Source organism: Lepisma saccharinum, chromosome 1 (genome assembly GCF_977018435.1).
Source record: "Lepisma saccharinum chromosome 1, izLepSacc3.1, whole genome shotgun sequence".
In the NCBI taxonomy this organism is placed as follows: domain Eukaryota; kingdom Metazoa; phylum Arthropoda; class Insecta; order Zygentoma; family Lepismatidae; genus Lepisma; species Lepisma saccharinum.
Window position 1 is genome coordinate 113,403,399 of NC_139229.1, and position 27,916 is coordinate 113,431,314.

General features: G+C 38.5%; 1 protein-coding gene and 1 long non-coding RNA gene across 3 annotated transcripts in view; one reads left to right on the forward strand and one right to left on the reverse strand.

Moving 5' to 3' along the window:
- Positions 1-27,916, reverse strand: part of LOC145986662 (uncharacterized) — a 176,183-nt gene that overhangs the window by 120,223 nt on the left and 28,044 nt on the right. The gene's annotated exons all lie outside the window — the stretch shown is intronic.
- Positions 1-27,916, forward strand: part of lms (lateral muscles scarcer) — a 270,244-nt gene that overhangs the window by 85,087 nt on the left and 157,241 nt on the right. The window lies entirely within an intron of this gene.

The window sequence follows — 27,916 nt, forward strand, 5'->3', positions numbered from 1 at the left end:
CTTCAGTTATTATTGTGCATTCTGCATTCGTAAGGGTACAATATTAGGAAAGATAAATAAACAATTTAGAAAAGGTGATAACGGGGAGGTCTTCCACGAGGCTAAATGAATTTGATTCGAAGGTTCAGATTCGATCCCCACAATTTCGGTGCTTACCTACACACAAAAAATAAAATGCGTCAAGTTTATTTTATTCGCTACAATGCATCAACTGTGACGACCACGTGTGTTATTTATTTATTTTATTTCTTGGTTCGTCGTTGATAGAAACTTCTGATCCAATGCATTTTAATGCAAATTTAATGCATTTTATTGCATTTATGGATTTCCCTCCATTCATAGTTCATACGACTGGTTTACTTTTCATGCATTTTTTCTGCTAATCATATTAATACATACTAATGTTCTTGTTAATTTCGTGTTCAAGTTCTTGAAAACAGTTCTCTCAAACAGAAAGTTAAAATTGACCATCAATTAATACGTTATGGAATATAATATTCATTTCGTTGAAGAAATCTTATTTTAAATATGGACTAATTATATTTTAAGTGAATTTGAATTGATATTTTAAGTCCACTTTATGCACAGGTGCTAATCGGGACTGGACCGGATCGGAACCACTGTGCAATGTACCTCCACCAGGTATCGAACCCGCGGTCCCTTGATTACAAGGCGACGACGTTACCACTACGCCATCGGGGAGGCCCTAATTATGTTTTAAGTCTTCAAAACAATTTAACTTTGTTTGGATGGAAGTCTATGAAATACATTTTTGCTAGTCGCGTGATATGATAATAAGATTTATGTAAAAAGAAGTTGCATGCATTTTGGTGCATATTCATTATCTGATGTAATTAGAGGTTTGTGCCTTTTTGTTTTAATTAATGCATTTACTTCTCTGCATGTAGCATCATGTGAACAATTGGGGAGCTCTTTGAAAAGGAGCCCGATAAGAGCGGCAATGGAACTCTTATTCTCTCGGTCGAAGTTGTTCCTAGAACAAGCGCGAGGGAACGACGAATGAACAAGCGCGAGGGAACGTGATTGCGTGGAGTGGTAAAAGCGCCTGCAGTTACCACCCTTGCCGCAGCGTGAAGTCCTTCGCTCCGCCCCTCCCTTTCTCCCATTCACTTCCGTTATGCGCGGCCTTGCTCCAGAGATTTTCGGGACAGAGTATAGGCAACCGATGCTCTTCCTAGAAAGTTCACGCCTCAAGTGAGAGTGCCACCCGTTCCAGTACACAATCTAGGAAGGGGAATAACAGAGCTCCCATTTTACTCTAGTAGGTATAATTGACTATATAGCTTGTTATGTAGTTACTTGTAGGCGTCTCGGGGAAGGGGACGAACGCCCTGCCCCCTTAATCCGACTGCAATTTACATGGAAAACTTAGAAATTTTCAAAAATGAATTTAGTCTTTATGTAGATCAGGCAAATTTTATTCCATCACTAATACTTATATTGCCTCCTGTAAAAGAACAGGAAGGGTGGGGGGCACGTCTTTCACTTCTCTGACTTGTTTTCGTATCCAAAAGCAGACCTTTTGTTTTCCATCCTCCGCCATAACTTCCTGTTCATCCAGGAAACGAGGTGCATGATGGGACTGATTACGTCCATGGTAAAAGGGGGCTGCTTGACAGGCGAAATTTATTATGATTCATGGCGCTGAGCCCGAAGTACGCCACTCGGTGGCCCCCAGAATGTCGTGATACAAACACAATGGTAATTTCCACATTAGAATGGAATCGCATTCAGCATATAAGGATGAAATATGTTGGAATTTCCTGAGATCTCCTCCCCCCCTCTTCTCCCCGTGAGCAGAGAAATTAAGGGAAGCAAATACCGTGAAACACCCATACAACTGTGTGAATCTGCATTACTTGCAATTGATATGTTGTACGTGCAAGGGTAATTATTCTCTCTAGCGCTGAACCTATAAATCAATTTATAGTTTCGCTTTTAATGTCATTAACGAGTGAAATTTTAGTGTCTGTCTGCCCGTCCGTCAACTAACGATACATCAGAAACTGTAAGAACGATAAAAAATAAAATTTAGTGGACTGATGAGCAGGCCTACCAAGGAATAGCTCTACGCAACAAATCACAATTCGATCCATGGCCGTCGGGGGTTAGCTCGACCCCCTCCCCCCTTGAAAATTGGCACAACTCATTCGAATAACCAAAGTAAAAACTGCCTAGATCGAAAAGTTATATTTCCATAATGTACAATTTAATCCAAAAATAAATTGTTTCACGGTTTCCAAAATTCCAAAAATTATAGTTTTATGTGAGACATCACTCAAGATAAACTTTATGACGAAAATTTTCTATAACTTTTGAAGGGTCTTCTGGAACAAGATGTGTAAAAGTTTATCAGAAAATGCAATAACTATGAACTTCAGTACACTTAGCTGTAGTATGTATGAAATGTAAAAAATAACGGAAAACACGTGCTGGGTATTAACTCATCTAGTGGATCGAGTATGAAAGTCTCAGATTTATGTAAGAATAATAATGACAACAAGAATAATAAACTAGCAATTATTTATCTTCTATAATATAAAAATGGATGTATATGTGTGAGTATGTTTGTTCCGGCATAACTCTCGATCGCCTGGAGCAATTTGAACCAAACTTGGTACACATATCACTTGCAACCTGGAAAGAAATACTGTGGGGGTAAGACACCCCTGGAACCCCTAGGAGTGGGGGTGAGAGGGGGTGACATGTAAAAATAATCGAAAACGACCGATATAATTGTGGAAAAAATAGTTTTCGGGGTCGCTAAGATGAATAGTGACACTCCCAATGCCGTTCAACTCTAAGACACCCCTGGCACCCCAAGGAGTGGGGTGGGAAGGGGCGACATGTAAAAATATTTGAAAACGACCGATATTAGTGTGGAATTCATACGTAGTTTTCGAGGTCGCTAAGATGAATAGTGACACTCCCAATGCCGTTCAACTCCAAGACACCCCTGGCACTCCTAGGGGTGGAGTGGGAAGTGGTGACATGTAAAAATAATCGAAAACGACCGATATTAGTGTGGAATTCATAGTTTTCGTGGTCACTAAGATGAATAGTGACACTCCCAATGTCGTTCAACTCCAAGTTCATTTTACACTATAGTTAGAATTCATTATTTTCCTGTCTAATAGAAGATTGAGATAAATAAATACCCTGGCAACGCCGGGCAACCAGCTAGTTGTAAAATAACAATTGTAACCGTGGTAATAATTATTATTGTTATTATTTTTGCTAATCAAGTTTTATCAATGGCCTGGCGACGTCAATGACTGGATCAGTGTTTTCGTCTGGCCTTGAGAGGCAATAATAGCTCAAAAATGACCTGTCGATATCCAGAAACTAGCAAATATAAAAATAAAAAAACTTTCTATCAATTAATACCATGTAACAATACTTAACGCGACATAAATTGTTTTGATTGGCTGCCCGTGGATATGAAACCACTGAAAGCCAGCAATCGACATATTTTTAATGCTTCAAGTTTTGGATTTGAAGAAAAAACTACGAACATGTAATTTGATGTACGGTTCATCTGTTTGTCAAAGGGGTTAAAAAATTGAGAACAATGGACATTATAAGAACCCAATCCACCTATTTTGTGAGTAAAATACCGGTAAGATAATTTTATTAAAACATTAGTTACATTAATTTGACATTTACGAATCTATAAAAAATGTGCAAAAAAAAATTGAATCGTCAATTCTGTTTCAAATGCTAATAAATTATAAATTATACTCACTAGCAATTCGTTAGAAACCAATAAACAATGACGACGTGTCAAAATTATTTTGCATAATAACTCAATATTACTATTGATGAGAAAACATTTGTGTAGATACGCGAAAAACAAACTATTGTTCACCATCTTAAAATTTTTAGTAATTAATTTTGACCAAATCATTTAATTAAGGTTGATAAGCAATTAATCACAATTACCGAATTTTGTAAAATCTATCATGCATTGTTGTTATGGTTACCTAAACAATCAACCAAATGTAATTGGTTTATTCCAACAAATATGTGGTTATGTATGCGTGTGTGTTGCATTATTGACCAGTGATTGCATGCTTGTTGGTATTTGATGGATTTATGGGAGGAGGATTAAAAATAGTTTCCAACATTTTATAAAACGTATTTTAAATGAAGGAAAATAATTTTATGTATTTTAAAGCTTATAGTCTATTTGGTGCATGTTGAAATGCATGAAACTTCCTTGATGCATTTCGAAACACACGAAAATTGATTTGTGAATTACCAGAAGGGCAAAAATGATTAATTTTAAACGTATAAAAATTTATTGATGCTTTAAAATATGTGTAAAGATTATGATGTATTCTTTGGCTGCTTTTGAAAAATAAAGTCGTTATCTCGTAAAGCATGTCAACTGTGGGTTTATGGCTGCCAATGAGAGGCTTATTATCGGTCACCCGTCTTCTGGTTTCCTCTTCCACCTTGCGCACGGTATCACTTTGATTGAAGCACAAAGGACACCGTGCATACAATCGTCTCGGCGTTTTGGGACGAACAATAACTGAAGATCCTGGGGCAAAAAATGCATGAAGGCTCCGATTTCAACCCACCTCACGAGGTTCCTTGCTCTTGGATTGGGCGACATGGGGGTCAGGGGGAGGGACTTAATGATTTATGTTAATTTTCCTTTCTCTTCTCTGAATATGTCTGATAGTGAGCGTGTGTGTGTGTGTGTGTGTGTGTAGCCTTCAAACCGAAGCCGCACAGACAAAACCGAAGAACAATAAAAGAATAAAAAATACGATAGACATCACAGTGTTGCTTACTCACCACGTTTGTCTCAAAATTATGTTGATGTTATACATATAAAATATATATAGGCTACTTAATTTATCTTTGTCTCCGTGTCAGGAACATCGTTCAGGCAGCTCGGGAAGGCACTGGCCCCTCCGAAACTTCTTCCTCGCCTCGAAATTGTTCGTGAATATATGGATTATTATGTCTATTATACTAGGGTACTATATATTAATATTTTTTGGCACGTAGACAATTGGTATGCGTATTATGTAACAAATATTAATGATAAACGGTAATTCAGAATTCCTATTACACACTTCTAGGGGTTGTAGAGGAGACTTAGTAGATCAAGTTTTCATAAGGAACCCATGTGCGGAAACGTACCGTTTTGGTATTATACAGATGACATGATCACATAATTTCGCATCTCCCGCTTCACGGTAGGCAACCCACATTGGCGGAGGGCGACGTCTTCAGTCACCTGATGTCATGTGTGATGCTTGAAACGTTCTCTGTTTACAATATGTTTACACAGCGCATGTGGTTCCAACATGATGGCGCGCACCCGCACACCTTTATGACGTCCGACAACATCTCAATCAAACATATGGGGACAGGTGGATGGGTTGCGGTGGACCAACTTCTTGGCCACCACGATCGCCGGATCTAACTCCTCTTGACTTTTTCGTATGGGGCCAAATGAAGAATCTTGTTTATGAGACCCCTGTAGTGTCGGAGGAAGGCCTGGTTGCACGAATTCTGGCTGCAGCAGACACGATTCAGCACACACCAGGTATTTTTGAGCGTGTGTATGGAAACATCCTTCGGAGGTACACTGTTTGCAACGAACTTCAGGGTCGCCACATCGAGCAGCTCTTGTAGAGACGCAGGTATAGCGGGAGATGTGAAATTATGTGATCTTGTCATCTGTATAGTACCAAAACGGTACGTTTCCGGACATGGGTTCCTTTTCAAAACTTGATCTACTAAGTCCTCTGTACAACCCCTGGAAGTGTGTAATAGGAATTGTAAATCACCCTGTATAGAAATTCATATGATTTATATTATACTGTGTATATATATATATCATTTATATAGAGGATTATGCTGGCTGTGTGAACTGCAAGAATGGAGTTGTCTGGGTGTGGAAGGGAGTTTGATATTTGAGTGACTTTCAGAACGGTCATCCTTTGATACCAAAGGTGCCTGCAGAATTTTTTTTCTCGGGAGGGGTGAAGGGGGCAGAAGTGCTCAAAGTGTGGGGAACGTAGAGGACAGTTCACTAGTTAAGAAAATTCTTATAAAGAATCCCCCGCTAGGATAATTAGCATAGACTGCATTATCTCCATATTAATCCACACAACCATCCCCCAGCCAGGATTTTCCACTTCGAGCACTCTGGTGGAGGGGGGGGGGGGGTAGTAAGATGTTGTTATCTTGCTCTTCACTCATAAAATTTCATAATTATATATATATATATATATATATTCTTATTTCACAAACTATAAAATTGAAATTAAATTGAAAATACCCTGTCGTTGTTGTCAACCTTGATGAACAGTTCTTGTATCTTTTTGTACTCTTTAACGATGCACAGGTATCAAACAGATGCCACCTAATCTGCCGTCTTCCATGGCACCACTCATCCATGTCCACGGTTTCACGGTACAATTTCACCTTCGAATTATAGGCTATGAAGTTGTTTTTTTCTTCTTTTTTTTCCAAATATCTCAAGGGAGGTGTGGGGGCAATACCTCCCTGTATATAGTTTCCACAGGGTGTGCTCGACTCGTGATCTCGCTTCAGAGGGTTTTGGGTTCGAGTATCTTGTAGGCATAGATGAATGTTCATCTATTTGAATTATCAATCATCCTAGTTGTGGTGATTAATATGGAAGAAAATCAACATAACAACCTTATTTTACATAGCATAGTCCCTATGACATTTACAAATTACAATTATTTAATATGCTCCAATGAAAGCTTAAGATGTTAAGAATTTCTAACAATATGATCACTTTTGATATATAGCTAAGCTTATTGTTACGTTTCCAAGTTGGTAATTGGTTTCCAATAATGGGAATAGTTAGTGCTGGTCTCGCTCGTATCGATATCCGAGACCACCACATAGAAATCGATACCAGTACGAAACTAGACTTCTGAGAGTAAGGACGAGAGAGTTGTCTGCAAAATCGTGTTCCACTCTTACGGCGGCCGGTCCTAGTTCTGGCAAGGGAAGTGGGGAACGGGGATTGCGCCGCAGACCAACCAGACAACAGCGGTGGCGCCGAGAGTTCGACGCGGCAGGAAGAAGTACTACGTGAACCTCGTTTTACTGGCTGCTACGTTTCTTATCGTGCTGGATTGGTCGCTTCTCCGCTCCCCACTTCCCTTGTCAGCATTAGGATCGGCCGCCGTAACAGTAGAAAGACCTTTAAGACCTTATTCTGATATGTATTTTTTAAAAGTAGCGAAGAAATCTTATACACAGAGTAAAGAACAAGCACTTATGTCAATTATATTATGATTGACGTTACTGAAGAATTACAGTGGTAGTGTATACAAATATATACAAATCCTAAGTGATATAGAGGGCCTACAGTTCCGCCGGGCCAGGAACCGGCGTAGAGACCGCCTTTATGCCAGTGACCCTGTGTTTGACTGCGAAGATACTCGCGGTCAAACAGCCAATTGGGAGCACCGCTTTTGCAAGAGCAACGTTAAAACTTTCCCTCCAAAAGGAAGCAGCCAGTAGGAAACAGGATTTTGTCAAAATAACAGTTCTTCGCTGTGATTCCACACCGGTTAGAACGGCAACTCCACTCTAAAGTTTGGATGAAACTTGTCCACTTTGTGCACAGGTATGGGCTAATCCAGGTTGAACCTGGAACCCTTGATTAAAAGTTCTATACCTGGAAATCAAGATATTGAGAATATGTTGGTGCTTTGCAGATTAGGCAAAAAACCAATTCGAAGTTTGCAACTTCGTCGTGGTTCATCCCAACCAGATCCCACCTCCTCTTGTGGAAACCAACCGCATCTCCCCCCCCCCTCCCTCTCTCTCACACACACACCACAGGCCGTTTCTCCCTCAAAGATCACAACAGACTCATAACTCAGACAATTATCTCCTTCCCCATCCGACAACCTTGTCCAGCCAGTGAGGTTTGATGTACGTTTTCATACTCCGTGATCATGGCAGGCAGGAGCGTAATTTTTTTGACTTTCAAAACAGTTGAACATCAAGTGACGCCCTTGCAACTTTACCTCGAAGGTGGAACGTTTCGCTGTCAATGGGCACGTGACTGATGGCTCTTCCAATACTGGAATGGTCCCGTCTTCTTTTTCTATTTTTTTTTCTTTCTGGAAGAACGTCAATGCATGCTCAAGTAACCCGGACCTCATCAATCATGTTGTGTGTTGGAGGAGCATTGGGAAGGAGGATTTCTTAAATAGGCAATTAGGCTTTCCTGGAAGACATCTTGGGCACGGTGTCTACTGAGGCCTATAGCCATGTCTGCTTCTTGGCGGTCTTCGAAAGTAATAGTTTGGATTTACTTTGTTATAAGACACTATTTCCAAATTTCTATACGATAGACATGGACACTCGAAAACGAATTCAATCTCCACTCATGCATTCGATATATCTGAATCTAGACTCGTGGATTCGATATATCTGAATCTCGACTCGTGGATTCGATATATCTGAATCTCGACTCGTGGATTCGATATATATCTTAATTTCGACTCGTGGATTCGATATATCTTAATTTCGACTCGTGGATTCGATATACGAACCTCGACTCGTGAATTCGATATACGAATTTCGAATCATGGTCTCGATACACGAATCTCCAATCGTGGATGTAATTCACGAACCTCCAATTGTGGATGATATACACGAATCTCCAATCGTGGATGTAATACACGAAGATGTAATACACGAATCTCGAAACCTGGATATGATATCCAAATCTTTACGGGCCTTCGTGGCGAAGTGGTTAACACTGAGCACCTCCACACCAGGGGTCCCGGGTTCGAATCCGGGTATGGGCGTTCAAAAAGTAGCAGAAATGTGAAGTAAAATAAACGAAACCAATCAACAAGAATATCCAGAACTATACTCTATACTTTAAGAACGAATTCAGTGTAAACAAATGCATATTGTGAGAAACATTACTGGCTAATTCCGACGTCGGCTGTTTTTAGGCATTGCAGTCTAAATATAGTACGTATGCTAAAGTCATGCCACTCGAATTAGCTATAGGCAGTAAAGCTTTGCGGATTTTTTCACCATGTATAACGTGAATGCGTCTAAAGAACGGCCTGAGTTCAGAATTAACAAATAGAACTTCTCTCAAATAACATGGTATTGTTGATATTGACTACGTTCTTGCATAGACGGAGAATATGGATGTTCCCAGTCATAGTGGACTTAATGAGTGATTTTGTGTTAGTAACTTTCAACAAAAGTCGCTTTCACACAGCAGAATAGTGTTTCTTTTTTAAAAAAAAAACTTCTACAATAACTACATTCTTCCAATTTTTTAAAATCTTTTCTGTATTTATAGCAACTGTATCGACCGTGATTTCTTATTTTATTGTGAAGAAATTAGATTTAAAATATCCATGGAACATAATCTCCAGTGTTAATGCTCTAAAGTTATAACGGTTAACTGAAGTACCGTTAACTGTAATTGCTTATTGTGGGTTGGTGGGGAGTCATCGCCCTACCTTTGGCCCATCTTCTTTAAAGAAAATCAACAAATGCATTGAAATATACAACTGACTCCTAAAAAAAGATAAGGCACACCTCCTCCCCCTTTAATAAAATTGTACGCACGCCACTGATAGGAACCACTTATAGGCTTATTCTTTCTAGTAACTGAGCCCGAAACTCTCTCTCTCTCTCTCTCTTGCTCGCCTTGTAATCAAGGGGTCCCGGGTTCGATACCCGGTGGTGGCGCATAGTGGTTCGGATCCCACTTTAAACTGTAGGTCCAGTCCATATTAGCCTTACTGTGCATAAAGTGGACTTAAAACACCAAATCAAACAAACAGTCTCTCTCTCTTGCATTGCCACTGCACAATCAGGAACTGTTGAAAAGTAATTTTTCGTTTGAGCTCATTTTGATCAACGGTTTCCTGACGCTTGTTCATGTCTTCTCCTCTTCACAGCCTCTCTCTCTTTTGCCCCCCCCCTCCCTTCAGTGGCAGTACTCCATGAAGTCCTTTACTCAATGGACCCTCAAGAAAATTCAATGAAAGCGTAGCCGAGAGGGGGAGGGGGTAATTTCTCGCCAATTGAGTATCGTTATCCCAAATTTTCTACACGCCAAGCACTCGGCACTGTTATCTCAATCTTGACTCGATCCCCCTCTCCTCCCCATTTTCCTTCCATGATTGGTCTCGAAAACAGGAGAAAACGATCACCTGGATCATTTACCACAGACTTTGAAGAACTCCGAAAGAGGTAGGGGGGGAGGAGATAATGCTTGGCAAATTGACTACCGACAAACAGCTTCTCGAGACGCCGCTTGTTATTGCAAAATCATTTTTTTTACCTTACGATCGTGCAGAAATTTCAGTTATTACCCGCAGATATTACCAACAAATTAGGCTCACGACTGCTGCTTGTGTAACATATCATTGTTTTTGACGTCTGACATGTTTGCCAAAGAGTGTCATGCATGGTATGATGTACTGTACGAGAAACCATTATTTTTTCAAGTTTTTTGTTCTTGTCAAAATTGGTTGCCAATCTTAACGTACCAATCATGTTGTTAGAGGTGAATTCAACTGACTGACTGACTTGCTTACTTATTCCTGACTAATTTTAGAATGTAGTGGGTGTCAGAAAGCAGCTACTGTACGCTGTATCCAGTCATATCTCTAAATTCGTTTGTTTGAGAGAACCGGCTAGTCGTAGTGGTGAACACAATATTTGTTTGTTGGTGTTTTTTTAGTTGAGTTGGTGGTTTTTTTAAGTCCACTTCATGCATAGTAAGGCTGATCGGGACTGGACCTATAGTTTAAAGTGGGACCCGAACCACTACGTGCCTCCACCGGGTATCGAACCCGGGAATAATCGTTTGTCTCGTCTCGTAAAAATAATGGAGGATATCATGCCAACAACAATTTATAGTAGCAACAACATTATTCCCAAAAGTGGGTTAAGGGGAGCAGGTACAGTTGCACACCAATTGTGCATTTATTTCAATATCACCCGAATGGGCACTGCTACTAAAAAGAAACCCTGGGTGCCTGGTGCCTCAAGAGTATGAATTTCTCTTCATGTTGCAAATGGAGGCGTTTTTTATGTTGATTATTAAGCTGGACACGATATTTGAAAAAATATGACGAATAAGAATTCTCGAAATCCCTTGTATTCCTTATGGGGAATCAACTTGAACATCAAGTTACGGCTAATCAAATGGAAGTTTCGACTTTTCCGCTTGTCAAACACATCTTCAAACCGCCCTCTTTCCGTTGATATCATTGTATATTCCATCGGAAGTTTGATATTCCCAAGATAACAAATCAAATAATACTCCCATAAACCCAATGAATTTCTCCTTGCCTCCTTCGGCCATCCTGGCAGTGTTGCCAAACCTGATGCCCATAAAGGAGCTAAATTTAACCTTAAATGGAGTTAAAACTGACTTTCAAGGAGCTAGATTTACGAAGTGCTTCCTAGAGTAATGTTAGTTGTCAAAGGGGTGGGGTGCTGCTATTACCGTAAACTCTAAATTGATGACAATTTATTCTTAGTTTTCACCATCTAGATCCGACGGCATCACCCATCACATGGTCGTATGAAATCGAAAATAATGGATTCCATGTTAACAATATTATGTCAATTTCACGTCAACACGGCGCTATAAAAAAGTAGCTGGGGATATAAGAGGGGGTATAACAATATCACGTCACGTGCAAAATGTATAATCATGGTCAAAGTTGGTCTATGTGGGCCGGAACCAGTGATGGCATCATAGTGGGGCACGGGGGGGGGGGGGGGGCGGACAGGCGCCCCAGTTCACAACCAAACGAGTGTAAGGAGGAGCCAGATGTGGCTCCAAGAGAGCTACGTTGACAACACTGCCACGGGGGAATTTCTTGGGAAGAGCCCCGTGGAGACTGTCCCACCTGCCCTTAAAACATTTTGTTCACTCTAGTGATAAAGTTCTTTAACCATAAGAACATTAATATTTAAATTAAAGTTTGTTGATTAGCAGATGGTTTATGGAATCTGCCTTGTTCTTTTTCTGGCTTCCATCCACTCTTTATCCATCGTGTACACTAAGGGAGCTTTCATACCGAGGCTAAAAGTGACAGGTGACAAGCCACACGGAAGGTTTGCACCGAAGTTACAAGCGACTCGAGTCCCTTCCGTCTAAGGCAATTGTATTCACTACCAATAAACTGAGGCGACACCATGCACGATATTAAGAAAACAACCCAGTTTGAGCGACAAACGACACGTGTAGCTTGTCGTGTTGCTTCGGTTCGGGGGGTTCCATTTCCGTGTTGGTCAAAGGTCAAGCCGAGCCTTAAATCAATTTATGTGTATTCGAATTTATGCTTTTACATCAAAGGAAGATTTGTCCGGAGTAATATTCACTCCCCCTTACTTTTACTTGGTTACACAGAATATTCATAAAAAATCGTGCGGTTTTAGGACAGGTAACATAACATGTCAGTGGCAACCGTGAAACTGTGCAACGTGGTTGTATACATAAAGGGGAAGATGCTGTTTTTCGAGGTATCTTTTAGCGGAACAAGGTATGAACGGTCAAAACGATGTCCTCTACTTGCTGTGGAAGTATGGGTGTTTTACAGTGACACCATGTATACTCGAATTTCCTGTCTCTGAGGGCGCCATCGAAAGGCAAGGAACGCATTATTTTTGGCGTGCGAGCAGTGACAACAAAGTGTGTATGCAGTCTTCACACGCATAATCAAATAATGCCGTAATTCCGCGTAGCATGATACCGCTCGCGCGCGGGAACTGGTGTCAAGTTTCCCCGCATGGTAATGAGTGTTACGGAAATTCAATCCCCTCATTAGATGCACAGACTCTCCGATTCGGTTTCCTGGTGCGGTATCTGCAAAACGAGCCATGAGGAAATAGGCATTTGGTGAATTCAGCGATTATAATCTAGGCGTGCATATGGGTTGCTGATGTTACTGTGAGGGTTGCTGTAAGGTCTAAACTGTATTTATATCATCTTTAACAAAGACCGTCGTTTATATAGACACATACGTACACATATGTATGTATATTTGCCTATATACAGGGTGAGGCAAAAGTCTGGCACCACCCTTATAATTTGAAAACGACTTGATGGAGGGCGATGAAATTTCGGATATGGGTAATTGTGGTGGAGGTACACCAAGTGGAACTAGTGTGTATCATGGCGGCCATCTTGAAAGCGACAGATTGCTCAGATCGATCAGACAGAATGTATCAATCGACGCAAATAACATTCTTCCATGATCATACAATAGTAATTTTAATCATAATTACAACATTAATATTTATTAGCATCATCATTCAGTAATAAATTTACAAACCGAATACTCTTAGGACAAACCCTAGAAACAATACGAACAATTTTTCTAGCAATTTCCTAAATTTTTATTGCATTACCATCATTACGATTACTATATTTAATCGATGAAATCAATCAACCATCATTAACAATACTAACAATTTGGCATAAATGATACTGAAGTTATGAATATTCAGACTTTATAAAGACAGAATTTGATTCAAACATAATCCCAAAAAAAAAAGTAAATACAAATTGATTCCGTCTTTTAGATGTTGATAAATATCGAACAGTCTTACTGTAATGTGTGCTTATATGGTTCAGTTCGAATTTTAAATACAGTAAAACCTCGTTAATCCGGACTTCGCTTAATCCGGACAGGCAAAGAAAAAAGCAGAATGCAAGGTTTCAAATGTGGCTAGAAGCACTGCATTGTCGTATTGCTTTACATTTTACTGTACCGTATAGTGTATTTAGGCCTATGCCCTTTAAATACACTATAATAAACGTGTTTTGTTGCTATAGGTAAACGTTAATGCACTTCCCACTGTTATTTTAGGTTATTTCAGTTAATCCGGACTTTCGTTAAACCGGTCAACTTATCCCCCCATTAATCCGGATTAACAAGGTTTTACTGTATTTCTACCATTCTCATTTTATGTCGCTGCGGCTAGCACTTTTGGGTAGCCGACACGTTGACGATGCCTAGCCGGGATTCGAACCTGAAACAGCCAACTACCATGGCGCAGTGGTAAGTACAGAACGCCACGACGCGGGTTCGAATCCCGGGCTGGGCATGGATGTTCTGTGTGTGCCTATTTATCAATTGCATCATACCATCACTCATCCTCATGGTCGCGACTATTTTATTTTTATTATTGACCTTTAGAATGTATACATTTATAACTTTATCATACATATCAATGGATCATATTTTCACTACATCTCATTACAAAGCTTTTCCTTTTGAATTTAATTGATATACAAGATACAATAGTTCATGGAATGAATCATGATATAATACGTAATTAGAACATGAAGCAGACGGTAGTGCAGAACATATTGAGTGAGTATAAAATAATACTTTTTGAAACACATATACATATCTAAAGGGGGGAAACCTCCCGAAGTAGCCCGCCTCCACCCGCGTACTTTCGAGGGTATGCTCTTAATGTCCTGGTACCTTTAAATAAACCAGGACGTCAGTTTCCCCCGCCTTTTTATCCTACTTCTTCTCGTCTTTATTTTCATACATAAAATACAAATACAAGTAGAAAAAAGAAAATAAAATACATGGAGATTCTATACATAGCTACATTTAATAATTTTTAGTTTGTATTATTTTAATAGACCGTTCTGGTGACCGGAACAAGTCTTAAGATTTCTTGTAAGTTTACTGTGCATTTGTATGATTGGTAATTAATTAAACTTGTTAATAGTAATTATGGATTAATTTGTGTTAGTTTATTGGTTAGTTTTAGTTGTCGTATAGATAGTAGGGAATGCTATGTACAGGATGGACAACCATTCTGGTATCCAGAACTGTTTTAAGCTTGAGGGGAGAGTATGATGGGGTGATGGGGTGAATGACGGCTTGGATTAGGCTGCACGGACGCAAGTTCCCTGTCTGGTTTCGCGATTAGCCAAAAGTGGCAGAAACGGAACGCCAAATACTAATAAAAAAATCAAATCGAACCTTGAACATGCGGTAGTTGGGTCGTGAATCTACAGCTGTGCATGAGCCCTGTCTAGTTCGCTGCTCTGTATAGGTGTAGTGTCATGCTGCTGCAAGGAAATGACCTTCTACCAAGTAGACCAATATCGATGTTCAAGTTCAGAAGATTCAATACACGTCTGCTGCTTTAAACGTTTAGCACGCAGCACGTGATCATACACCACACACTACACCGCTCCAGAACACAGTTCAAACGGTGCAGACACCAAATACACTACTTGACACCAAATCAACGAAGTAGACGAGTTGGCGTTGCACCGTGTACCCAGACGCGTGAGTGCAGAGAGACTCTAAAAGTGCAACGAACTAGACGGGGCTATGGTAAAGTAACAAATCGATAGTGTGAAAATGAAGTAAAGTAAATTGGACTTTCCAACCTTGCTCTGTGGCATCAAACAGCACTGCTGAAACGAAAAAACTCGCCCTTTCCCCCTTTTCTTAACCCTAGGAGGAACGGACAGCCGTCGTAAAAAGACCTTGACACCAGAAAACATTCAGATACCAGCAGAACGTAATTACACGGCATGATTCCTTTTACAGTCTGCATTAACAGCATCGGTTGTGCAGTTCGGGAAAGCGAATGAGAGTGAGAGAGAGAGAGAGAGAAAACAAGTCTCAACCTGTGTATATGCGGATCGGAGCGGAAAGCACTGGTATCAGACAAATAGCTCTTGATCTTCGATGCCGTCCCGCCCCGCTAGCAATTAACTCCTTTGCCAGTCGAAGTAGAAAAACATCCATCACTTTTTTGAAAGAAAACATGGCAACGTCCCATCACTCGTCTTATCCCCCCCACTACTTCATATTTTTTTGTACTTTCTTTCCTCCTCCTTCCCCCCCTTCTCGCCCCACCCCATCCCGTAATCCCTTTGTCGATTTCTTTCTTCTGCAGCCAAGGATCGTGCTGTGCATTATAATCATTGTGCACCCTTTCTGTGCGTATACCTCCATGCTGCTTGAAAGATAACCCCGGATTCTCCCCCCCCCCCCCTGAAAACTTTCCTCAGTATTTTTGTACCGTGTAATTTCGAACTCCTCCAACAGGAAACAAAAGCCCCCGGTGCCCCATATCTTATTGCCGAGCTCAGTTTTCAAAAATATGGTGCTGCCTTGTCAGACAACACCAACGTACGAAGTTTCAAATGGAAATATTGGGATGTAATTATAATTATTATACGTGTTCAATTTTACTGCTTCACTCTTTGTAGCACCATATAGCATTTCTCATATGAAACTGGAAAGTGCTCATGCACTTTGAACATTGTTGTACGTGTAATTATTGACGTGTTCCTTATTATGTCCTTGATAGAAATTTATTGTACAATGTGTCATCAACCTACAATAATATTTCACGTGCGAGCAAATATACTTTTAAGGCTGAATCAGTCTAAATTCACGCACAAAAAACGAAAAACATAAAATCTATTTCATCAACACCAAAGTGCAGCACATAATGCGAGAGAGTATTTCATTACATGTCGAACTGTACTATTCATGCGTTTTTTTTTATACATCTTATTTTCGATGATACTTAAACATTTGGTATTTGAACTTTTCTGTGTATACTTACGCGACGACACACTTAATGTTAAACCAACTAATTTCCATGTAACTTTTCATGATCACTGCGTAAATCATAAGGTTCATTTTCATACCTAATGATATACGTAATAGTCAGCCTAAATTGATTTCAAATTCATACTTCTTTTTCTTTCATATTTCGGTTTCGTATGATAAAGAAGTGTCTCTCTTTCATTTTACAACTTTTTACTTATTGAAACTGATACAAATAATCGTAATATTATTGCTTTATAGTGTCTGTTGTCACCACAGAGTTGTATTCATAATATATTAGTTCATTACACAAGCAGATATTAATATTAACTTTGCACTAGGTTATATCACTGAATAAGATAAATGGTTCTGTCCTCTTTTACCGAGACGTTACCTAAAAATTACGTTAATAGCATAATCTTGATACTGGTTTAATTAATTTTTCTAAGAATAATAGCTGAAGAGATTTTTTGATAATGCAAATGAAATTTATTTTTTATTATTTTAATACTAAAAAAATATAAAACTGACATAATTTTATCTGTTATAGTAGACAATTTTTAAAATGTTGCGAAGTATGCAGATTCATTAGTTTTGTAGCCAATGAAATTGTAGCTTTCGCTTAGAGTACAATTTATTTAAACGACTAGTGTAACGGATCTATAAGTTCGTCAGAACAGAAGATTAACGAAAATGATGAAAATCATGTAACTCTATTCTCAGCAGATAAATTCTAGATTTCAGTAATATCCTTTTTGTATTAATTAAATATCGCTCTTCTATCTTTCCTGTTATTTGCAACGATGAAAATTAATGATTATACTTGTTTCCCAACTTTAAGGAGAAAGTTTCGGCTTTTTTCGGAATTTTAGAAGCGTGACGTATGCCTCCTTTTCTTCATTATTTTTGCGGTATACGAGAAAGCTAAATCCGTGACTTTGATTATAAATATAATTAAAAATCCTAAATAGCAACTTACTTTAAGCAGTATTATTCTGGAAATATGTTCCCTAATCTATTAACTAATTGTCATCCTTTTAGTGGGACTGTGTGTTAATTTTCTTCAAAGCATCAGCATACCAATTGTAAATGAAAAGTGTTCTCCCTCACCTATAACTAAATGGAGAATATATGCCTAATAATACATCTTTATTGTGATACTAAACCCAATCACTTACATGTGAACTTGTCAAATAAGAAATAGTACATATACTGTGTTCAAACATTCGTTCTAAAATTCCCCTATTTCAGAATTATGCACCTACTCTTATCGTTAAAACTTTTTTATTTTATTTTTTAAATTGAGAATTGAAGTTGCAGATTAACATTGCAATTAGCATTTTTCGTTTCATATATTTCTGCGTGATCGATGGAATTTCATAGACATTAGAAATTTCATTCCTGTAGATCTAATTTTTATAAAAAAATAATCCAATCATTTGATAAGTTTCAAACCCTATGCTTCGAACTTAACAAATTTTCTAATATACATTTTCAACATGAATATACTATTTAATTATGAGAAATTTTGCAAGTGTGAGGTTTTGTCTTTGCAGCTCAAAAACAAAAACGAAAACTTGGATTTGTAAAAAATATACGGAAAGTAAATGCTTATATTATATTCAATAGGTTATTTATATGATAAGTCTCATTGAAGGGCCATGGCATTCATGGCGTGTCATGCTTTCATTGGGTGATGCATGCGTGGTCAGTGCATCGAGTCCCGTCACCACTGTTTTCTTATTTTCGAGACCGGAGTGTGCTGCTCCCCAATTGTCTTTATAATGCCGACATTTTGGAGCTTCGAGCAGGAATCGAACCCGGGAAGGCATAGAATTGCCTCAAATTATACCCTTTCATGTATACAATGAGGTGTGGTTACTTTGACCCGTTTCCTTGTGTGGAAGGGTAGCACAGGCGTACTGACGAGGGGTTATAGGGAACAAGGACCCCACTCTTGAATTAAATTTCTTGAAAACAGTAGGTTACTATTATTTTGTTCCAGTTTCCTTTTCATTTCCTCACCTCCCCCCCTCCTTTAAAAATTTCCTGGGTGCTCCTAAGAAAGATAGAATACCTTACTTTCAGCAATCATTCGAACAGTGTACGCTTATATCGAACGACGCTATATGGGTCCCTGATCTGGTTCTTTGTGAGTGTCCTTTCATCATATCATCGCTCATTCTCATCTTCGAGATTAGCCAAAACTGGCAGAAAAGCAAAGTAAAATAAACCAAATCAATCAATCAATCGAACAATGTATTAACTGCATTCGAAATTATTTTTTATCATATTGTTACCGGACTCATCACAAATGCGTACATGTTCTACATATACTAGACGTTCCAATTACTGCCTTTAAAACATTTTTATTGCTTGGATTATTTCGTGAATAATGTGCCGAGTACTGTTAAATAGGAACATGTGTGTCAAAATGCAAGAACTCTATTTATTTTTGTTGTTGACTGATCTGCATTTCATATTAATAAAACTCGTATCGTTCAAGAAATAAATGCAACACAGTAATTTGTGAAAAAGTATCAACCTACTCGTATATTTCTAAACGTCAGTAATTATGCTTGGCAAGGTAACCGGTGGTTATTGCTGCATGACGCATTAGATTGGATATTGGTTATCAAAAGCACATCACAACCCAACCAAAGTGTAGTCTGTAAATAACGATTTCAAACCATAAGAATTCCTCGACGAAACTGAACAAACGTTCGATTTGAAGAACATTCAAAATCTACCATGTTCATTGTACCATTAAAATGCAAGAAATATGTTATATTTAATTGCATGTAATGCAAAAACACTGACTTCTAATCGACAGAACTATTTCAAAACATACAAATTTAGTTTGCAGTATACTAATGCAAAAGTGGAATACTTAACTTTTATTCAGTGATACTACAAAGAAATTCTACAGGAACTACTAGGACTGTAATCAAAACCGCTTGTCATTTAGTTTATACATTAGCGAGCCCACCAAAATGTGAACGTAGATAATATACAGCTATAAAATAATAACGCATGATACCAATTTGTGCTCTAGTAATATAATAATAGTATGTTTGTAATTTACATGCAATAGCGTCTACCTGCGGAAAATATCATCGTTGAGGTATACCAAAAAAACCTCGCCGTATCTTTTTTTCTTTTTAAAGAAACGAGTCACAAATAATTGCGGAGAACACCCACAATCCGAAGAGATAGGAAAAGGAACTGATAAAACGAATGATGGTAATAAATCACACTCATAAATCGAAATGTGAAGTACAAAAAGGGAAAAGGAAAAAAACCATGCGCGGCCTGTAATGATAACATTCGTCTTACGAAAAAACTTCTTTCTTCCTGACGCAGGCTCTTATTTGCACTTAGTTTCCGACTCCTGATTGTAGGTGGCAGCACATACTGGCACACAGGGTTCCGGAGGGTCGGGCAAGCTTCGTGACGTGTGCAACAAAGGCTGGCCTGCTTGTCTGCAGGATGGCGCCACCAGTCTCCTCCCTCCGACTGTGGTGGTACTGGTTGCAAGGTTAGAACGGGCGAAGGCTATGCGATACGTTGAGTTGTTCAATCGAGCCGTTTGATGGCGCTGGTTTTGACCAAAACACAAAAAATGCGTAGTTCTTGAATTATCCAGTTTTGCTTGCAAGTCTTCTTGACTTTTACTTGAAAGAAACTTTATTTCTATAAATTTTTGTTCAAAATGAAAATCCGTAATAGATTACAAACACAATTACATTTAATTCCATCTCCGACATATCTTATTTGATTTCGCACCTTTTGATAACAATCATTACACTGGTTACAATGCTTTCCAAGTCTATGTAACTGGAGGATTATTACCTGTAACGATGATGATACTGTGTACTGATTGATATCCGGATAAAAAGCAAACATAAACAAACAGTCATCTAACCCGCATTCGAAAGGTGAAAAAATACAGAAATCATGGGATAATCCTTTAATCTCAACACGAAACTTTTCACTTACTGTGTTTGCTTTAGGCCTAAATGTGTGAGTTTATGTAGGCTATAGTTGAATGTTTCTCTATTCGTATCGCTTTTCACCTAACCTATTTAAAATATATATCACGATTATGAATGTACATGTGAATTGATAAAGGTTATTGTGGTACCAAAACGTAAAGCTTATTTAATGACGAGGAATGATTAAAAAAAACACGAATATATTTGGAAGCTAAAGATTGTAAGCTCTCAAAGGTCTTGAATCCTTAGTAGAATAGATAATATTTTAGAACATGCACAAATTTATATAACCCAAAGTACCGTAAACACAGAAAGACTTACGTAGTAATATAAAATCATAACGTGAATTTAAACTTTTATTTCAAAATATTATTTTGTCTCTATACTGAGATTCTTAGTTTATTTACTTTAACAAGATAACTAATATTTAATTTTTAAACGTAGTGAATGCAATATTTCTTCAACACATTCAGTGCCAGCTATTTTTGTTGTTTTTACTTTCCTCTCATCAGTGACAAAATAATAACGTTTACCATAAATGCATAGTCCAGATTATACGTCAAGTGGAAAGAGGGGTGGGGGTCACTTGCTGCGTCTAAGAAAAAAAAGTATGATTATGAGCAAATAAAATAGGTCTATACGAAGAAAGCGACAGTTGTGGTATCTCAAAGAAAATAATTAGACAATTCATCGGTTTCCATTCACTTAAAAAATATATAATTATACACATTTTTTGAACGAGTGTCTGTTCGTTTCCTTCCCCAAGCAAAGTGATGTAATCTTAATTATTCCCCACAAGAGGCTTCGTAAAAGCACTGTTATTTTCGATTGATCTATTTTTCATAGAGAAATGATGGCATAAGCAATTGCATCTTTCAGGCATTGTTTATCCAATCTATCATTCAAAAAATCATAACGTCGCACCAATGACAAAACCACGAATGTGCAAATTTTTACTTTTTCACTTAGTACAATTTTCGACTACTTTTCTTGATAGATTCTTCCTATGACTTAATAAACAATCGTAAGTAGGTATATATTTTACCGATGGCAACATTTATCCAAATGTAAAACATGTGTTTTTCCCCAGGAAATTGAATATGAAAATGATTTTATCTCAAAATAATATTTAGTGCATTCGTGTTTTGGCATTGGTATGATGATATGTAATAGACCCTATTGCAAAAGAAAAGCCGTGATAACGCTTCATTTTCAGGGTGTTAACCAGTCTGGTAAGCCAGGAAAAGGAAAAGTCGGGGAATTTAATAATAATAAAAAAAGTCATCATGGTGTGGGGCAATGTCCGAGGGCGAATTTTACCTTCCATAGTGAATTAATTACAATGACGCTTGTGTTCGGTTAATTAAAAGGAAAAATTTTGCAGAGTAATCACGCAAGGACAACATGTAAGAAAAACAAAAAAAAATCCAATTTGCATGAACTTTCATTAAGGCCAATCATTTCAATAACACCAAACCAAAAATTATAATGGATAAACATTGCAGAGAACTGAATATTTCTATTATTTAATATATTCTATCCTATGTTTTATATCTGAAAATTATAAATATGGATTCCGTATTTTTTCAATTTTATGGTGATGGTTAAATGGTAAAAAAAAAGTAAGAAATATGTAGCATCAACTTCACATAAATTTTGGGAGGGCAAAATTCCCATAAACAATATTTCACGTAGATCTCTAGTATATTATCAAAACTATGTGATATCTGTCTTTCTTGAAAAGTTTGGGGTGAAGGCAGAACATGCTTTGCTCTCACCTCATGTTTAAATAGTCTGACTTTTGTCTCTCTTAACGTTTAAAAATTCTGTTCTTTCTCTCTGTTCACGTTTTAAAATTCTGTTCTTGGTCTTTTCTCGAGTTTAAAAATTATGTTCTTGGTCTCTTCTTACATTTAAACATTACGTCCTTGTGGTCTTGCATTTTTCTTATCTTACGTTACATTTAAGGTCACTTTTGACTGTCACAGTGATGAAGATGAATGATGGTTAGATAAAAATTGATGAACGACACTCGCCAAGTAACACGCATGCCCAAGTCAGGGCTCGTATTGCAATCGTGTTTTTCTTGGCCTCTTGGTCAAATAATATTGTGATATGGTGATATGGCTTCACGAAAAAGTATTCCGTTACTGTTTCATGTAAGGATTTTAAAATGTTGGTTTTACTTCGGTCTCGTTTCAATTTTTAAAAATTCCGCTGTTCTTGTTTTTCGTCTCGAGGGTGGAAATAATTTTATAAAAGTAAGAATTGGCTACTAAATTGAATAACTAAATGCTTTTTAGTAAATGAGTCAGAAAGGAAGTTAAGAACAGAGAGTAGAGCCTCTCGATGGCGCAGTGGTAGCGTCGTTGTCTTGTAATCAAGGGGTACCGGGTTCGATATTTGATGGAGGCACATGCCGGTTCGGATCTCACTTTACACTGTAGGTCCACTTCCGATTAGCCTTACTGTGCATAAAGTGGACTTAAAGCACCAACTCAATCAATCAATCAATTACTTGAAGAGTACAATGTATAGGCGGGGGAGGGGGTCAATTAATATATATATATATATCAAATGTAGTATGATACGATTTACGTCTTGGTAATAGATTGACTATAGGCCTAAGCTAATTTGAGGAGGGTTAATCCATTTTTTCCATCGGGGAGGGTGAATGTAAGGGTACATTTAGGATCAAAATGGACATTTAGAGGGTAATGAGGAAAATAGAGGGGGGAGATGGATAAAACAGCTCTGTTCCGTTAAAATCTGCAGATAAATAACAGAAAATTGAAAAAAAAATGTATTTTTTTCCATTCAATGCGAAATGAAGGCGCAACCCAAGAAGGGTCCTCTGGGGATGAGGCCTGCAGCCATTTTCATTGCCACGGACTCCGCTAATCCAACGTAATATGATACCGGCACATCGAATGCCTCAAAAAGGTTTAAGGGGAGGGGGGTATTAGAGCAGTCAGTCTCATTGTCTGTTCGCTGCCCTAAAGCAAAAGGAACCTATAATTTTACGCAGGTAACAAACATTGCCAGGGGTCGGGAAACGGGGATATGATTTTAACTACGTTCTCAAGGAAGAAAAACACAAGAAATAAAATAGTTCCCTTGATTTCACACCGCAAAAGTTAACGCGCTACTATATCACTGAGCCGCTAAAATTACGTTGCTATCATCAACGGACATGGATAGTATTGTTACAAAATGGCTTCATTGCGTTTGAAATATTTGCTTGCACTTGTTTCTTGTTTGTTTTCATATATGAAAGCATACAAGCACTATTGCACTGTGGAGGTCCACACCAAACTTTGACCGGCTTTAACTTCAGTGGTGTTAAAACGCGATTCATTACAAATAGTTTGACACCAAAAGGTGTAAGAGACGATCTTCTGGTAAGTCACCCAATAGTAGGGTGACCATAATTTTGACCCAAAAACGGGACATCCCAAGGAGATTAGTTTGCACCACCCCCTTCCTGAAAAATCGATTAGACCTAATTATTGTTATAATTAACATATTGTTATTATTTATTAAAGTCTGGATCGCATAAATGATAGCCTACATCATAATCAATAAATTAAATATGATCTTCCGTTGCCAAAAGTTATTAATTATTATAATTTCGGTATGATTTACACAGCATTTCTCGGCCTTCCATGATCAACCTTTGATGTTCATCCTACGCTAAAGTTGATTGATTGATTGAATTATTTTTACTTCGCTTCTTGTGCCACTTTTGGCTACTTTGCGAAGATGAGGATGAGTGATGATGTGAAGAATAGACACTCAGAAACATCCATGCCCAGGCCAGGATTCGAACCCGGGACCCATGGCGTCGTAGCGCACGCTAAAGTTGAGTAATGCCAGAAGTATTTACCAGAAGAACCAATCTTCTTGAGAGCAGCTTCATTCATTATGAATCGTTTATAAATATCGCCGAAAACCTTACCCCACATATCAAGCACACAACTCTAGATTTTTCTTTTGTGCTTGTGTCAAGACGCAGGAACTTTAAATTCTTTTTTTCAATCCCGTAAAGAAACTGCATGCTTATTCACTCCTCTTACAAATAACTGAACACATACCAAACAATGCAACTTTTTAGCACGAAATGTGTCTCAAATTTAGATTTGGTTTTCAAGATAGACTCCTAGGTATTTATAAGACGGGACAAATACGCATACCTAGTTGCTTTTTAATAATATGGACGGGACGACCGGGACGACCGGGACACACCTGTGAAACGGGACTATCCCGGTCAATACGGGACGTATGGTCACCCTACCCAAAAGTCAACTTCAGTCCCATGGAGTACACCCCAGTAACTGCTTCTTGCAGGTCAACGAGGCTCTGGCGCCTCGACCAACTGCCAAGATAATCCTTTTTGGGATTGTGTTGTCCTGTGTGCTGAATGCCTCTTTACAGCCTTAGCTTTTAAACTTAGGAGATCTTAGTCTTCAGAGGCACTATAGGTTTAGTATATTAGTTTTAAGAATTAAATAGGGACGTTTTTAAAATATATTTTATTTTCTTGTTAGGGGTGTGCCTTGAATTTTTGATTTAGTTAAGGGGCTTATCTTATTGCGTGACGGGCAACATAGGCGTGCGCGCAGGGGGTGCCAGAGATTCCTGGGCACCCTCTAATATCTCCTGTTTTTTTTAAAAAAAATGTAGAAACCATCATTATAATAATGAAAATAATATCAGTGTTAAAAGAAAGTAGGAAATTTCGTTTCATTTGAAATGCCTGTACCTCTTTCCCTCTCGCTCCCTCCCTCCAAAATAATGTGATATTGTTTACAACAATAATCAGTAATCACGTAGAAAACAAGATATTTCACTTTGTAAATCGGGCCTCTCCGATGGCGCAGTGGTATCGTCGTCGCCTTGTAATCAAGGGGCGACGGGTTCAATACCCGGTGGAGGCACATAGTGGTTCGGATCCCACTTTAAACTGTAGGTCCAGTCCGAATTAGCCTTACTGTGCATAAAGTGGACTTTAAAAAACACCAACTCAACTTTGTAAATCGCACAGAACTCCTCAAAAAAATCGACCCGCACTTATCCTTTTCCATAGACAGCCCTGATTTTCTAATGCAACATTTTTCAACTCACAAGGGTTATTTGTTTATTTAGATTCATACGTAACAAGAACATTGCAGTAGCAATCCAAACCGCACCCACAAGAAAAATAAATCCAAACGGCAAATAGTAATTACGAGAAGTACTTTTGGTGGAGTAAGACAAAGATTTGTTTTCAATGGGCATAAAGTGATAACGATAACAAATATTTAAGGCACCCCCAAATAAATTTGTCTGCGCACGCCTGTGTGCTTATGTGTCCATGCTGTAAATATCGATCAATCAATCGACACCACTGAAGTTAAAACATTGACCAAAATGTGGTGTAGACCTTAGGGGACCATTGTGTATATTGACGTATGTGTTGAATTAGTATGATGGGGTACATTGGAACAGCAGTGGATAAGTGTATCATGTTAAAGTGTATACACTGATGATGCACTTTTGGTGCATGAAAATGCACATAGAAATGCACAAGATGATACTTGGATCCGCTGCTGCTCCGTGCGATTCATTAAAAATGCATCAATTGAGAAGAGACGATCATTTCCGAGAAACCAAAGTTAATCATTTAAACGTGTACCAAAAAATGCATCAGCCTTGAATTGATACACTTTCGAGTTCTGTGTGTGCACACTGAATAGTAAATGCATCACCTGAAACAAAAATGCATGAAGTCTATAGCTCAGACAAAATATTTAAGTGGTGCATTTTAAACGCATCAATTTATACATTAGACTACAGCTCAACGTAGAAAGAAACACTTACTTGCATCATGTGATGCCATTTGGCGTTACCTTAACAAACGTTAATATAAAATACATCAAACCTTAACACTGATTCTTGGCAAAGTCCAGAAAATATAGCTACTAGTACATCAATAAATGCATCAAGCTTGTGATGCATGTAGTTTTTTGTGCGTTCGCGCCCAAAATGGTTTCCAAATTCGCCTTCCTCCAACAGTACGGAACTGTGCTTGATGTTCACGGCGGCTTTCTTTATCTCATCCTTCCCCCCTCCCCCTCCGAAAACCACCACCGCTCGCAGGGCCCGCCAGAACACTTTTCCCCCCGAACTCCTCCCTCAGGGCTCGTCCCACGGGCTCCCAGAATCTCATTGCATGCGAGGTCCTCCAGCTCAGCAAACATAAATCTCAGCCAGGGGGGAAAGGGGGCAGTTACGGCTTTGCGTTTCTGATTTAGGGCCCCGTAGCTTTCCGGCTGCGGCCGACGGCGTTAGAGGTGAAGATGACGTACGACCTCGCCGGTCTTCGGAAAGAGATTAGCGGCTTCTGCGAGGGAAAGGGTGAAGATATGCTCCAACGACCCAGGGGAGCTTGTGACTCGAAAAACAAAAGCCATCTAGTAATAATAACAATAAAAAAAAGCCGCTTTAGTGCATTTGGAAGCCTATAAATCTCTCGAGTACTTGCTTCCGAGATAGTTATGGATTCACATTTAGGAATCGGCAAGTTCTGGAATTTACTTTACGCTCCACTGTATGTATGTATATACTGCTCACAGTTTCTGGTGAACGCAAGTAACTTTACATATTTTGCATAGTCCACGTTCATACGGTTCCGGGTTCGATTCCACTTCCAGCAAATTACCCTATCTGCGCATAACGTAGACTCAAACAAAAATTTGCCAAGTTTTTTTTTCTTTTTCCTTGGCGAGAAATTGTAAAAATAACAACGCACCCACCTGCATACAGAACCCAAACCGTGTCAATTAACACACACATGTTGACTCCAAAGACACATTAACGTGCATAAACTTCAAATGATGCACTTTTTGGTGTCAAAATACACACAGAAATGCATAAAAGGGTACTTTTATCAGCTGCTGTTCCGTTTGATGCACTAAAAATGCATCAGTTGGGAAAATCAGACAAGGTCATATCAAAGATGATAAAATTTCACTCTTAATGCATCAATTGACACAGCTAAAAAAAATGTTCCTATCGACACAAATGTGGTGACATATTAAAGTACATAAACTGCTAATGATGCACATTTGGTACAGAGAAATGCATCAAAATCAGCTTCTGTTCTGTGTGATGCACAAAATATGCACTAATTGAGAAGAGCAGACACGATTTTTTCCAAAGAAAGTTTAACTAAGTCAATTGATGTACCAAAAGTGCATTAACCTTTAGTTGATGCATTTCGAGTTCTTTGTTTAAGTAGAAATTAAG